This window comes from Oncorhynchus nerka, linkage group LG1, assembly GCF_034236695.1.
Source record: "Oncorhynchus nerka isolate Pitt River linkage group LG1, Oner_Uvic_2.0, whole genome shotgun sequence".
In the NCBI taxonomy this organism is placed as follows: domain Eukaryota; kingdom Metazoa; phylum Chordata; class Actinopteri; order Salmoniformes; family Salmonidae; genus Oncorhynchus; species Oncorhynchus nerka.
This window is the reverse complement of record NC_088396.1, coordinates 43,602,245-43,618,050: the sequence shown is the minus strand read 5'-3', so window position 1 is coordinate 43,618,050 and position 15,806 is coordinate 43,602,245. Positions and strand designations below refer to the sequence as shown.

The 15,806-nt window shown below is 42.1% G+C and overlaps 1 protein-coding gene across 1 annotated transcript in view; it reads right to left on the bottom strand.

Annotated features, from left to right (window-relative positions):
• LOC115130592 (R3H domain-containing protein 1-like) overlaps positions 1–15,525 on the bottom strand; it is a 59,857-nt gene extending 44,332 nt beyond the window's left edge. The window contains 1 exon segment of the mRNA XM_065019058.1: positions 15,187–15,525. The gene's annotated coding sequence lies outside the window, so the exon portion shown is untranslated.
• Positions 15,526–15,806: the final 281 nt, after the last annotated feature.

The following is a 15,806-nucleotide window of genomic DNA, read 5'->3' as shown; positions in this document are numbered from 1 at the left end:
CGCCTGTTATTTTTTCTTGGTGTGGTAAGCCTATTTTCTCCTGTAAAATTCAAGATGAACTTTAAGCAAAACATAAGGACATGTAGCCAGCTAAATTCTTTCTATAATAAACAACTATGATGGCCATGCATCATTTTTGCAAAAAAAAAAAAAGCTGTGCCTTTTCATTGTAAACTTGTTTACTTGTGTGGCTAACAGCCAAATAGCGTTGCAATTTTCTGTGAAGGAAAACCATAGTTGCGTGTCCTTGATCACTCTATTGAGGCAAAAATATATATATATATATTAAAAAAACACGACCCCTGTCAATACACAGCTGGACTCGCCTGCTCATGCTTTCGCCCGTTGTGCCATTTACAAACAAACACTCGACTGGCTCAGCTTCATCATGCAAAATAATGTGACCGGTTAAATGAAGAACGTGATCCATTTTATCTCCTAACATACTGCACAAGTTAACTGCAGGCATTTACTTAGAAAGTAGCTACAAATTGGAGAAAAAAAATTCAGACGACCATCCAGTTGCCATTTCCAAACACCCCAGTATACGGTTTACCAACCAAACCTAGTGTGGACCATTCTAATTCCTTAGTGATGTGGACAACGAGGAACTTGATGCTCTCAACCCGCTCCACTACAGCCCCGTCGATGAGGATTGGGGCCCTCAGTTTCCTGTAGTCCACGATCAGCTCCTTTGTCTTGCAGACGTTGAGGAAAAGGTTGTTGTCCTGGCACCACACTGCTAGGTCACTGACCTCCTGCCTATAGGCAGTCTCATCGTCGTCAGTGATGAGGCCAACCGCTGTCGTATCGTCAGTGAACTTAGTGTTGGGAGTTGTGGCAGCCATGCAGTCGTGGGTGAACAGGGAGTACAAGAGGGGACTAAGCACGCACCCCTGAGGGGCCCTCAAGTTGAGGGTCAGCGTGGCGGATGGGTTGTTGCTTAACCTCACCACCAGGGGACAGTCCATTAGGGAGTCCAGCATCCATTTGTAGAGGGAGCTGTTTAGTCCCAGGGTCCTTAGCATAGTGATGAGCTTGGACGACACTATGGTGTTGAACACTGAGCTATAATAAATTAACAGCATTCTCACATAGGTGCTTCTCTTGTCCAGGTGGGAAAGGGCAGAGTGGAGTGCAATAAAGATTGCGTCATCTGTGGATCTGTTGGGGGGGTATGCGAATTGGAGTGGGTCCATGGTGTCTGGGATGGGATGAAGTTGATATGAGCCATGACCAACCTTAAAAAAAAAAATCTAAGCATTGAAATGGCTACAGATGTGAGTGCCATGGGGCAATAGTCATTTCGACAGGTTACCTTGGCGTTCTTGGGCACAGGGTCTATGGTGGTATGCTTGAAACATGAAGGTATTACAAACTGGGTAAGGGAGAGGTTGAAAATATCAGTGTAGACACTTGCCATGGTCAGAGCTAGTGATGTGAAAAATGTTCTTAATGTTTAACCTACCGTTTTTTATTGGTTTTCTGTTAAAACGATAACAAAATGTTATAAAATTCCACATCAAATCCTTTTGCATGCTATGGCCGCTAGGGGGCAATGAAGTTCTACCTCAGTCCTACAGCAGCCGGCACCTGAAATCCACTTGAGGCAGGTGACATTATGTCCAGAAGACAACCGCTAATTCACGTTGACTCATGTTTCTTTCAATTGTTATGTGCATTAGCGACTCACAACAAAAATGTACCTAGCCAAATGATCACAGTTCTCCCTACATTCTCTTTTCCCTTTGTTGTGGCTCACTCAATTTCGATGCAACCGCACCCCACACACACGCTGCGCACCCAAGCTCACAGCCCCCCCCCCCCCCACACACACACACACACAAACTCCCATTAGGCCTAAAGACATGATTGCCTATAAAACATAACTAAATCACAAAAACCTTAACGAATTCAAAATGGACTGGTTGATTAAAGTAGGGAAATGTGTTCCTATTACAAGCTGCAGTTATGGAATAATAAAGAAGTCATCTTTTTTTCTAACTGCTACAGTGTGCCATTTAAAATGAGGTTACAACCCCCTCCATACCAAGGCAAGATCCAGAATGGAAGATTGTTGCTTTCTAATGCCGTTTACTGTTGGTCTTAACTCCAGTTGTAAAGGGAATAACACCCTGTTGAAATGGCAATAAACAGCGCTATTGACGAGAAAGAGCATCCGTTTCAGCAGTGCGAGTCATGGCTCAAAACGGCGCTTGCTAAACTTAATTTAGCAAATTACCTCAACTCAAGTAGGCCATTGACAAAGGCTGCATATCAACTGCAATAATTTCTGTAACCAATATTTTTTCCCCAACTTAACGACAATGACTTGCTGAGCGCTTTATATCCGTGGCAAATCATTTGAATGATTAATATCCCCTCTTACTAACATTAGATCATTGTTGCGTTAGGTAGGCCTATTTGTAAAAAATAAATAAAAATGTAATCCCTTTATGATGATCGGGACCTGTTAGTGGTAGTTGTGGTAATTGCACAGATTTTATTTTGTGGAGACAAAAATATCAGGTTAGGGATTTTTTCTTAATGTTAATGATTCAATTTCTTTTAAATGTTAACATTCACACCCCTAGTCAGCGCACGGTCTGAGTACAAGTCCTGGTTATCCATCTGACCATGTGAATGTTAACCTATTTAAAAAGGTCTCGCTCTCCATAGCTGACGTGTGTGAGATCAGTCATCCAGAGAGCTGGTGCTCTCATGCATGGTTCAGTTTTGTTTGCCTCAAACCTCTCTCAGATGTAGAGATTTAGGTGTTCATGAAAAGGAGGCCAGGAACTGCAGAAGGGGACAGACAGGGTGCCCTAATCTTCCTATAAAAAGAAGCCTTGACCACAGAATCTGAAGGGACAACTTATCGACTAAAAACACAGGCAGGCTTTTCAGCGCCACGGTTGTCAGGCACACACTCTGGATTTCTGAGTATCAATTCACATTTGGCAAATACGGTTTCCCAGAAAAAAAAGAGAGAGAAAAAAAAGTGTGAGATCCTGAATAAGTGGCAGTCAGTCCCAATTCACACTCAACAGCCACCACATTCTCCAAACCCCCACAAAACCACCACATTCTGTAACCCCCCCCCCCCCCACACACACAAAGCTGTAACAAAGGATATCAAAGTGGCACCGTCACTCATGTCATTCCAGCACTATAGCTGGGAAAAGAGAAAAATCTGTCAAATAATTATAGCTTGTCCTACGATTTCACTCTGCTGTTGTCTTTTTTTGTTCTTTCACATGCAAAAACAAAGTCCCCGGCATTCAGCTTGGAAACACCTGGCACAGGGCTTGTGAGACAACACTTCCAAAGCGCTCGACCAAATCATTTGCATAATAAAAAAAGCGTAATGGCAGCGATTACTAATTAAGACTCGAATTGCAATTTGCTCTCAGGAAAGAGGGAGGAAAAATGAGAGAGAGAGAGAGAGAGAGGTGACAAATGCATTTATTTACATTTTTCCCCAAGGACATACTGATTCATGCACATTCTAGGAAGGCAAAAAAAAAAGTCCTAATGAGGTCCCTTGGGGTGTAGGGAGAGCCTTCTCTTTCTCTCCTTTCCCTCTGTGTTGGGGAACGTGTTCCATCCTCATTAGAGCAGAGGCAGGAAACGGGGCTGCACAGACTCTGGGTTCGGCATATGTCACTAAGATGGAAGGACAAGTGGGGGGGTTGACGTTAGCTAGCGCCAGTCGGCTGTACCTGCGCCAGAACTCAGATATTTATCCCCCTATAGCTAGTTCTCAATATTTTTTAAAAACACTTTAAAATGGTGAGCCAACATGTTTTACCTCAAACTCATTCTCTCATGGCTTTATCATGTCCCCCTGCAGCAGACATACAGTGAACAATATATTTGTTATATCAAATCGCAATATCGAACCACAATACATACACTGAACAATATAAAACGCAACAATTTCAAAGATTTTACAGTTCCTTATAAGGAAATCAATCAATTGAATTAAATGTCTTAGGCCTTAATCTATGGATTTCACAACTGGGAAACTGTTGGACAGAGAACTAAACATTTTTTTTTTTTTTAAAGGATAGGAAACAAGTCAGTATCTAGTGACCACCATTTGCTTCTTGCATCTCGACACATCTCCTTCGCATAGAGTTGATAAGGCTGTTGATTGTGGCATGTGGTCCCAATCCATGGAACACCTAGGAACCTGGAACCCGTAGTCCTACACTGTCGATGCAGATCAACCCAAACATGCTCAAATGGGTGACATGGCTGGTGAATATGCAAGCCATGAAAGAACTGTGTACAGATCCTTGAGACATGGGGCCATTCATAATGCTGAAACACGAGGTGATGGCAGCGGATGAATGGCACGACAACGGGCCTCGGGATCTCATCACAGTATCTGTGCATTCAAATTGCCATCAATAACATGCAATTGTGTTCGTTGTTCATAGCTTATGCTATAACCTCACTGCCACCATGGAGCACTTGGTTCGCAACAATGACATCAGCAAACCGCTTGCCGATACGATGCCATACACGCCATTTGCACGGTACAGTTGAAACAGTGAAGAGCACACTTCTCCAGCGTGCCAGTGGTCATCGAAGTTGAGCATTTGCCCACTGATGTCGGTTACGACGCCGAACTGCCATCAGGTCAAGACCCTGGTGAGGACGACGAGCACGCAGATGAGCTTCCCTGAGACGGTTTCTGACAGCAGAAATTATTTTTTTGTGCAAACCCACAGTTTAATCAGCTGTCTGGGTGGCTGGTCTCAGACGATCCCGCAGGTGAAGAAGCCGGATGTGGAGGTCCTGGGCTGGCTTGGTTACACGTAGTCAGCAGTTGTGAGGCCGGTTGGAAGTACTGCCAAATTCTTTAAAAACGACACTGGAGGCAGCTTATGATAGAGAAATTAACATTAAATTCTGGCAACAGCTCTGGTGGACATTCCTGCAGTCAGCATGTCAATTGCAATTTCCCTCAAAGCTTGAGACATCTGTGGCATTGTGTTGTATGACAAAACTGCACATTTTAGAGTGGCCTTTCATTGTCCCCCGCACAAGATACACCTGTGTAATGATCATGCCGTTTAATCAGCTTCTTGATATGTCACACCTGTCAGGTGGAAGGATTATCTTGGCAGAGAAACGCTCACTAACAGGGATGTCAACAAATGTGTGCACAAAATGAGAGAAATACGTTTTTTTGTGTATATGGAACATTTCTGGGATCTTATATTTCAGCTAATGAAACATGGGACTTACAATTTACATGTTGAGTTCATATTTTTTTCAGTATAGAGTCCCAACACAATATCGTATTTGCACCTAAGTTTCGTATTATGAGGTCTATGGCAATTTTCAGCCCAATCAACAACGGCGAAGTTGTAGATTGTTTTAATGCAATGAAAATTGTGTTTGCAGAACATATATCTGTGGTGGTTTCCGATGGCAAACCACCGTGAACCTCAAATGACGACCCCCGGTACACTATATCTATTGATCTGAAGATCACTGCCCCCCCCGGGCTTTTTATAGGACACCGTGTTTCTTAGCAACCGATAACATTACATCGTTGGTGTTTTTTCTTCCCCAAAGCCGGAGAAACAAAATGAATATGCGACTCCAGACAGTTTCCCCAGCCCAGACTTCATAAACAAACACGGCATAGTAATGCTGGAAGTGACAGGTCACTGCTCACATTTATTGATTCCCAGAGCGACAGGCAGGCGTACGATGCAGCACACACCCAGACTGGCATCTTCCCACACACGCCCCACCATGTGGAGCAGAGTATCATCAGCCTCCTCTTCAGTTGTTTAAGGCGAGTCTCCGTGCAACCCCCTCCCAAGTGATTGACCTTTTCTATTGCACAGGTATATGCAGAGCAGCTTAGTATCCACTACAGGGAAAGGGCAACAGTGTTTGTAGAGTGATATTAAACCCCTATAGGGACCAGAGAGACAGCGTTTCCCTCGCTCTCCCTCTATCGGCAATCTGCAATTCTCTACGAGAAAAATTGCTAGGGGAGAAGAAACTAATTAGAAGCACATGGGAGAGATCGGTAGCAATTAGAGGGGAGCTCGTCAGCTGTGAACCCCAACCTGCAACAGTGGCTCTGCGCTGCACAGGAGCACAGATGACAGGGTGAGCGTTCTGCACAATTGCAGCTCTGTCTGCCCCCCACCCCGCTCTCCCCCTCTCTATTGGTGTGAAAAATATGCAGGAGTAGGGGCTTCAGCAGAAAATATCTGTGGGGGGCCTGGGAGAGAGCAGGGTTTCGCCAGGCATATATTCTAATTAGGTCAACCCTCATCCTAATGGTCGACCTCTACCTTGATTTGACAGAGCCTGGTGCTGGTGGACCCCCCACCTGGATGGCAGACTGCAGGGAGGGAGGGAACATTGGAGGGAAAGGTATCATTGAAGCCCAGGCGAAGGACAGACCAGACGGCAACCATGAACACTCAGTTCTTTTATGTTATCGGTTGTACTCTCTTTCAGGGAACTGAATGTAATAGAAATACCCAACACTGTCCAAGAGATGCACTCATTCTGTGGAGAATGATATAAACCCCCAGCCAGCCATCCTAGGTTATTCCTTAATATTGTGTCAATTTAATTGGCTCCGTGACCCTTTTCTGATGATGGATGACTCAAGGATTCAGAGCGCATTCATACAACGTAAAAGACTGATGGGGGTGAGGGTGTAATGGTTTTAAAGCCAGCACTTGGGCCACTGTATAGGCGAATAGATAAAACTGCTGTCTGCCTGCCTCAAAAGGAAAAACTCCAACAAATCTTGTGTCAGGTATTTCACATTGTTGTCCCAAAGTTCTGATGGAAGCCACATGAAAAGGGTGAAGGTAAAACAGGGATATGTGGCTTTAACTTTTAAACAAGGTGTTGAGGAATCAGGATTCTGCCGTTCACAATTCCACAGCAAAAATAGAGGAAGAGAGAGGAGCAAGCAAGAGTGATAGAGTAGATAGAGATCAACAACAACAAAAAATTGTCAGCAATGGACCTCCCGAGTGGCAGTGGTCTAAGGCTCTGTCACTAGAGATCCTGGTTCGAGTCCAGGCTCTGTCGGAGCCAGCAGTGACCGGGCTACCCATGGGGCAGCGCAGTTGATGAAACCAATGTTGCATTCTCAAGCATTGGCTAGGATTTTCCTCTATTCAAAATTGGCCATGTAATACTGACAAAGTCAAAAAAATATATTATTAGAACAGCCTAATTGATAAGTAACTCCTATGCGGTCAAGATTTCCTCTGAACACTTCCGATACCTTAGAAATAGACAAACATCATAGTTATCTACCTCGCCCACCTTAGCCAATTGATCCCTGGTTCATTGAAAGGGGGAGTTATTTTACAAAGACATCAGAAGTATTTAGTTGTAATTGTAATGTTGCAGAGTGGCCAACTATCCTCCAGGAGAGATACTTGGGTGTGCAGTTTTTTTAGTTGAGCTTTTGGACAAAAAAGTTAATGTCAAGCCCTGCCTGTGGAGGAGAGATCAGATTTTATTTGCCCCATTCATATTTGTTATGGAATTAATACATTTGTTGTTCTCTTTTCTTGTGGCACACACGTCATTCATTGCATGTTTTCCGTCAATCAGATTTGTTCCAAAACAGACTTAAAATGTGAATGTTGAAAGGCGATTTATCTAAAAGATATCCCTCAGCTCTCTGCAATGTACCAGTTCCCCTAGGATCGAACAACTAGGAAGAGAAGCAATGCCAAACAAATTTACATTTATATTTCAGTCATTTAGAAGAAGCTCTTATCCAGAGCAACTTACAATTAGCAGATTCATCTTAAGATAGCTAGGCGGGACAACCACATATCACAGGCATAGAAAGTAATAATGTAGCCATCAGAATGAGAGCTAGAAGAGGGGGATTGGGTGGGGGTCAAGTGCCAGTGCTGGTTAAGTGGGGGGGTTCAGATGTTTTTGGAAGATGGGCAGGGACTCTGCTGTCCTAGCTTTAAGGGGGAAGTTGTTTCTACCATTTCTCTGCCCTGGCACACCAGAGCTTGGACTGGGCTGAGCAGGAGCATGCCAACAGAGCCGTACCTTTTCCATAAACCATATCAATAACGCGAAGGGACACAAATGAATAAACTACTTACTCCCTTTGGATGATTAATGAATGACCACAAATGACCAAATATGAATCCATTAGCCAGTCAGTCACACAATGATGATAGGCTAGAGCTCAAAGGTTAGAAAGCCCCCTATTCATCAGTCCCTCCTCCCTGTCCTACAGTCTTCACAAAGGAGTGGTCATATTTCTAGAACCTGGACCCCTGTCACCATTCTCATCACGATGAATTCTAATAGACCAGCAGCACCCTTGTGACTGACAGACAGCATCAAATGGACCCAAAGGGCAGCCACCAAGCACATAACTATTGACTAGCAGCATACCGCATGTGTCTCAGAATTATATATATATATATTTTTAATCCATTCATCCCCACAAAACCTGTTGGCCTCGCTGTTCCAGTAATACCACTTATTCACGCATTTCAAAACAGGTTTAGGGTAGAGGTCGACCGATTAATCAGAATGGCCGATTAATTAGGGCCGAGTTATAACCTGTATTTTTGGACACCTATTTGTAAAAAAAAATGTTACACCTTTATTTAACTAGGCAAGTCAGTTAAGAACACATTCTTATTTTCAATGACGGGCTAGGAAAGGTGGGTTAACTGCCTTGTTCAGGGGCAGAACGACAGATTTTTACCTTGTCAGCGCAGGGATTCAATCTTGCAAACTTACGGTTAACTAGTCCAACGCTCTAACCACCTGCTTCTCATTGCACTCCACGAGGAGCCTGCCTGTTACGCGAATGCAGTAAGCCAAGGTAAGTTGCTAGCTAGCATTAAACTTATCTTATAAAAAACAATCAATCACAATCACTAGTTAAAATAGTAATATCATCAACCATGTGTAGTTATCTAGCGTGTCCTGCGTTGCATATAATCAATGCGGTGCGTATTCGCGAAAAAGGACCGTCCTTGCTCCAATGTGTACCTAACCATAAACATCCATGACTTTCTTAAAATCAATACACAAGTATATATTTTTTAAACCTGTATATTTAGCTAAAATAAATCCAGATTAGCAGGCAATATTAACCAGGCAAAATTGTGTCACTTCTCTTGCATTCATTGCATGCAGAGTCAGGGTATATGCAACAGTTTGGGCCGCCTGGCTTGTTGTAAACTAATTTGCCAGAATTTTACATAATTATGACATAACATTGAAGGTTGTGCAATGTAACAGGAATATTTAGACTGATGGATGCCACCTGTTAAATAAAATACGGAACGGTTCCGTATTTCACTGAAATAATAAACATCTTGTTTTCGAGATGATAGTTTCTGGATTCGACCATATTAATGACCTAAGGCTCGTATTTCTGTGTGTTATGTTATAATTAAGTCTATAATTTGATAGAGGAGTCTGAGCGACGGTAGGCAGCAGCAGGCTCGTACGCATTCATTCAAACAGCACTTTCGTGCGTTTTGCCAGCAGCTCTTTGCTGTGCTTCAAGCATTGCACTGTTTATGACTTCAAGCCCATCAACTCCCGAGATTAGGCTGGTGTAACCGATGCGAAATAGCTAGTTAGTGGGGTGCGCGCTAATAGCGTTTCAAACGTCACTCGCTCTGAGACTTGGAGTAGTTATTCCCCTTGCTCTGCATGGGTTAGGCTGCTTCGAGGGTGGCTGTTGTTGATGTGTTCCTGGTTCGAGCCCAGGTAGGGGCGAGGAGAGGGACGGAAGCTATACTGTTACACTGGCAATACTAAAGTGCCTATAAGAACATCAAATAGTCAAAGGTATATGAAATACAAAATGGTATAGAGAGAAATGTTACTATAATAACTACAACCTAAAACTTCTGACCTGGGAATATTGAAGACTCATGTTAAAAGGAGCCACCAGCTTTCATATGTTCTCATGTTCTGAGCAAGGAACTGAAACGTTAGCTTTCTTACATGGCACATATTGCACTTTTACTTTCTTCTCCAACACTTTGTTTTTGCATTATTTAAACCAAATTGAACATGTTTCATTATTTATTTGAGGCTAAATTGATTTTATTGATGTATTATATTAAGTTAAGTGTTCATTCAGTATTGTTGTAATTGTCATTATTACAAATAAATGTTTAAAAGAAAAAAAAGACAAAAGAAAAAAACAGGCAGATTTAAATCGGTATTGTCTTTTTTTGTCCTCCAATAATCGTTATCGGCATAGCTGGGTTTCTGTACAGCACTTTGAGATATCAGCTGATGTACGAAGGGCTATATAATTTGATTTGATTAATACTGCCTGGTACCGGTGCTGGTATAGGCCTCGATAAGCATGTTTGTCCAACGGTATCTTATCAGAGAGGAATAGGTGAAGCATGAATATGTTAGCTAGCTAGTTAGCTAGCTACATGAAATATGAAAACATGTAGCTAGATTAGTCATTCACAATGTGGTCAATAAAAATGCAGGCTGTATTAAAAAAAAAAAAAAAATAAAAAAAATCAGGATACAGTAAACATTAGGGCCGGGGCAATAGTGTCGCAATACTCGCTAGTACCATGGCAAGGAAACAAAACAGATTTAACTTCTATACGAAAACAGCTCTAATGTCAGAAAAAAAAACATGTTTTCATCCAGTCACATGTATTTATTTTCCAAGCTATAACAAAGTATTTTACATACAGCAGGTTTTTAAAAAGACCTAAGAGTTGTCTGCTTCTTGATTTCATTTTTGCCATGGAAGAGAATATGGTATATACACTGGTATTGTCGCAGCCCTACTAAACATTGTGTGTGTGTGTGTGTATTTTAAAGTGGGGCAACGATACATTATTGCTGTGTTTGCAAACGCGAGCCGTGCAAAGCCCAGCAGTTACTCAGGTGAGAGCTTCCTGGGCCTAATGAAGACTGACATTTGTTTCTGTTTCTCCTTCCCCGGGAGCCCATATATATGGCCCTATTCCCTATGGCACTCTATTCCCTATGTAGTGCACTACTTTTGACCAGGCACCATAGGGGTCTTGTCAAATCTAATGCACTTAATAGGGAGCCATTTGGGAAGCGAGCAACCCATGCATCACATCAGCTCCATTAATATCTTCCAGAGAGATACAGACCAGGGGGAAGAGACCATTGCCAAACAATACTGAGGCTGAGATTAGCTGTAATGTGATTAGACAGTCTGACAAACCTGGACTTGAGAACATTACAGTTGGGGACGTAGCCTATCTGGAGAGAGAAACGAAAGATGAGACCAAGGCATGATACTAGACGGGTGGTTCTTTATTCAGCGTTTTTTTTTTTTTTTACCCTGACAGATAATCGTGTCTCTCTAGGAGCTAAGGCAAGGCAAAGTCTGGACCTCATGGCACACAGCAGCGGCTGCTCAGTGCTGGGAAGTCACTTCAGTTGCAACCAGAGGACCGACCGACCGACGATAGCACTTGTTTGAACGCCTTGTCTCAGCGGAGTATCTTGCAAATTGGCTTAATGTCCTTAAGTAAATGGGTGTCCTGATGCATTAGTGTATGTCCTAACCCTCAGACACAGGCAGAACCAGTTCAGGGCAATTCAACATTATAACAGTGACAGTCAGATTGTTCACTTTCAAATGTATGTAAAACAAAAACCAATAATTGCAAAGTTAAACAAGCCACATAACTATTCACAAGGACTACTTTTAACAATTTCCACAGACATTATTACAAAACACATTTACTTCAAGAACAGTGCAAATTAGGGTGTGAACATTTAAACATAGAAATAAATCCCTCAACATTAACGATCCCAAACCAAAAAGATAACTGCAATGTGAAGAAAAACTATCACAAATCTACCACTAACAGACCAATGACTATTACCAAAAATATTGTGTTATGATATTGTCCATATCACCCAGCCCTATCAAACTTTACAATCAAATAAACAGCTGATGAATCTATTAGCCTTATAGAGCACATATTGCAAACAATTCATTTGAACTAAAAACACATTTTGACATTTCTGTGTATCCTTGAAAATCGCTAATCAATAGCCCTAACCAAAAACAGCCCATGTTTTTTTCTGCAAACCGGCACATCATATTCTCTTTATTGTGACACACAAAGTGAGAGGGTTTATGGTAGGGGAAACAGTGTTGCAATAGTCTGTGACAAGCGAACCTGGGAGCTTTGTGTTTACATTGCCCTAAAAAGGCAACCGGACCGTGGAATTCAAGCGAACCAAACTCAGACTCTCTCGTTTGGTTCGGGGGCTCTTTTGAGGGGTCTGAAATCCTTTGGCGTTCACAAACCACAAAACATTTTTCCAACCACACTGAGTTCACATACCTAATGTAACAATACTGTAACGTTACGAAGAGATATGCATTTTTCTAATTATCTACCACAGATATAAAGCACTACGCACATCATCGTCATTAACAGGTCGAAAAATGGCCCGAGTGAGAGCAGCAAAGTCCTGTATGACAATACTTTAATGAGTCAAATGAGAAGGTGATTAAATGCTAACTTTGCGAGGTGTAATAGAGCTAGTGGCAACAGTGCAATAAGGGACAGAGTGGGAGTCACAGCGCTGATTACAAAAATGATTGCAGTTGATATACTGCAATTGTCAATGGTAGAGGATGTCGGCGTCAATAGCATATCTAAAACCAGAAGACTACAAGATGCCATGTCCAAAAAAAAATATGACAGCCCCGATAAAGCAATTGTACAATGATTGCTTGGCAAGTGCAAAGCCTGAGCTCTCTAACACCATACGTAGCTTGAACAGATTGTTGGACGTCTATGAACACGTTTGTCACAGATCACTGCAATGAGCCATCACATCGATGAGAAGTGGGACATGAAGTACGTACTGAGAACATGGAGGCACACAACAGAACATAAAACAGCACTAATACCATCATTGCTGAGTGGGGGATAGCAGTAAGGAAAGTGCGGTTACAACAGTCAAAGTCAAAATTGGCTGTGTATTCATTAATTTAAGGTTAGGCATAAGGTTAGCAATGTGGTTAGGATTAAAGACAAGGTTTGGTTTAAATCACATAAGAGAACTTGTAGAAATAGGCAGGGTTTATGACATTGTTGCTGTGGTACCTAGTGGGACCAGTATGTAGGTGCCAGGACTGGGGCAGATTGAACTGCATTGCCCCCTAGCGGTCATATGCAGAACCACATTGAATTCATGTCTTTTTTTTTTTTTTAAGTTTAAACGATAAAAGGCTGTTTAAATGTTGATGAATGTACATTTGTCACATCCCTAGGGAAGATGGAAAGTATGGTAAAATAATTACGTTTTGTGCTTTTGGTGCCGTAATTCGGTTACCAAACTTTGCATAGGCACAGTTCAAGTAAATGTGTTTTTGTCATTCACTGTTACAGTGGAATTGCCCTTCAGCAGTTTGACAGTCAGTGTAGCTACCCTGACAAACCCCACATGTAGCTATTATGAACCACTCAAAGGCAGACAGGTGTCTTAACATTGAGGTGCCGCTGGGCAACCCTAAAGAAAACTAGCCAATAATGTGGTTTTGAAATGTGCAGTAGTTGCAGGGCTGGGAGGAGAGGAAGATCTTCCCCCAGGTGATGAACTATTTATTGCTTTGGAGGATGTACTGTTATCTATCTTGTGGGATATCAGTCAGTGAGGCACAATAGAGAAACCATTATCTTGGCCATTACACCTCACCTCTTCCTTCACCATGTGCATTTCCACCACAATCTTTTAATAAAAAATTAAAACTGGGTATAAGGTAGACCACATACAATATTGTGTGTAGACCTGTGACACAGGAAATAACCTGTCTTGCTGTCAATCTATGAGCAACTTCTGTTCATGGTAGCCTTATAAGGCATCAAAAACAAATGTAAAAAGACAAATACCATAGATTTGGCCTAAATATAAATATATTGAGCAGATAGTCCAACTAATGTTAATGTGTGGACATTGGAAATGTAGTGTATCCTGTTCCAAGAGGGGAAATCCTACAATTGCAAAAGTACTTAAATTACTCAGCGATGCATCATAAATTTGGTAAACAATCCTATAAAATCACAAGTTTGCAGGCATATGTCCATGCAAATATCAAACTAGGAAGAGGTCAATGATTATCGATGCCTGTGATTATGAACTCCTCTCCTGCCAAGGTATGATTAGGTCATATTTATTTTCCCATTGTAGAATTACCAAGTACCCAACATTGGTGAATCACCTACAATGAAATAGTGATACAAAAAACTACTATGCTTGATTGTTTTGAAACGGGTGTTTAGTGCTAGGCTGGTACAAAACTCCGAATGCCCACCAGTAGCTAGTTACGGGATACGTTTCAGCATGCGAGTCAGCCAGAAGTAGGCCTAAATATCTCCATTCTATTTCTAAAGTTGGAGGAACACCACAGACGATAAACGTCATTGTCACCTTACTGTAGTGACAACGATGTAACTAACTACTGCACATGGATATTGTAGCCAGATAGGTTTAGTTCGGCTAGCACTGCAAGCTCTCCAAACATGAAAATTACCTTTCATCGCGTTACAAAATCCAACATCACCGGTAACTTACGTAGTTAAAGGTTACTTTCAAAGAGCAATAACTTGTTCCATATGAACTGACGTCAGTTACCGGTTATCAACTCGACCAGGTCACATAACTACCTCGACTGTCTTACTAATAGAGCGTAACGTTATATTATTACACGTAACTCGCTAACTAACTTGTAGCTCGGACTTTGTGCATTGACACTAGTTACGAACGAAGCTAATTGGTGGCTAGCAAGTAATGGCAGGCCTCACATGGTAACGTTAGCATATACTCGCTAACAAGACACTTCTGTAAAAAAAAGACAACCAGCAGACTCAGATATAAATGTTAGTAACCAGTTTTTGGTAGATTTTTTTTTAAAGGACGACTAGCTAGTTTGCTAGTTCTGTCAGCACGACACGTCAGGAAGAGTCGCTTGTTTTTATGCGACTGGTTAGCTAGCTAGCTACTTTCAGTTAGGCCAAAGCTTCATCAACACATTGCCTTCCTCGCCATTGGACGCCGTTTAGTTAGCAAGCTTACTTAGCTGCGCAAATTGTGTTCATAACAAAATAACATGTTACATTTATAAACTATTAAAATGGTCCTTACCGGCTGCGATAACTTTTGAGTTATTGTTCAGCGATGTGTATATTTTTCTATTTCCAGTCAGAATCGGCAACATGAGAGTTTGGCGAGGGGGAGGCAGCGCGTCTGCAACGGTCTGACAGATCGGTGGAAGGCAGAGAGGAGCCAATGAGTGACATCGGCGGGTGCGTCCGTACATTCACTATCTACTTCTATTTCAGAGCACTGTCGTGTCTGCCAAAGCATTGACCTAACTGATGAATTTACGACGCGCAACACCCGTTGAATATGATATGACCGGTGTCAGTAAACGTTGGCAAAAACAAAAAACGTAATTAAAATTGCTACCAGCAGTTTAGTTAATCACAAACGCTCAAGAAAACAGTCTCAACTAGCTTTGCTAGGGCGAGGTAAATGGTCAGTGAGGTGTTCTCTCATTAATGTCTGTGAGTAGTTAGCCAACTTTAACCAGTTATCTTGACTGCTGATGTGAGGTCGGAAGGCTCATATCAACCCAAATCGTCGGCCAGAGCTTCCAGCGTGCGCTCTAAACGCTTTGATAGCAAAACGCTCTGAATTTAGGAACATAATCTGACAAAGCTTTGACTTTACTAACGACCGAGAACTCACTTTGACATACTTGA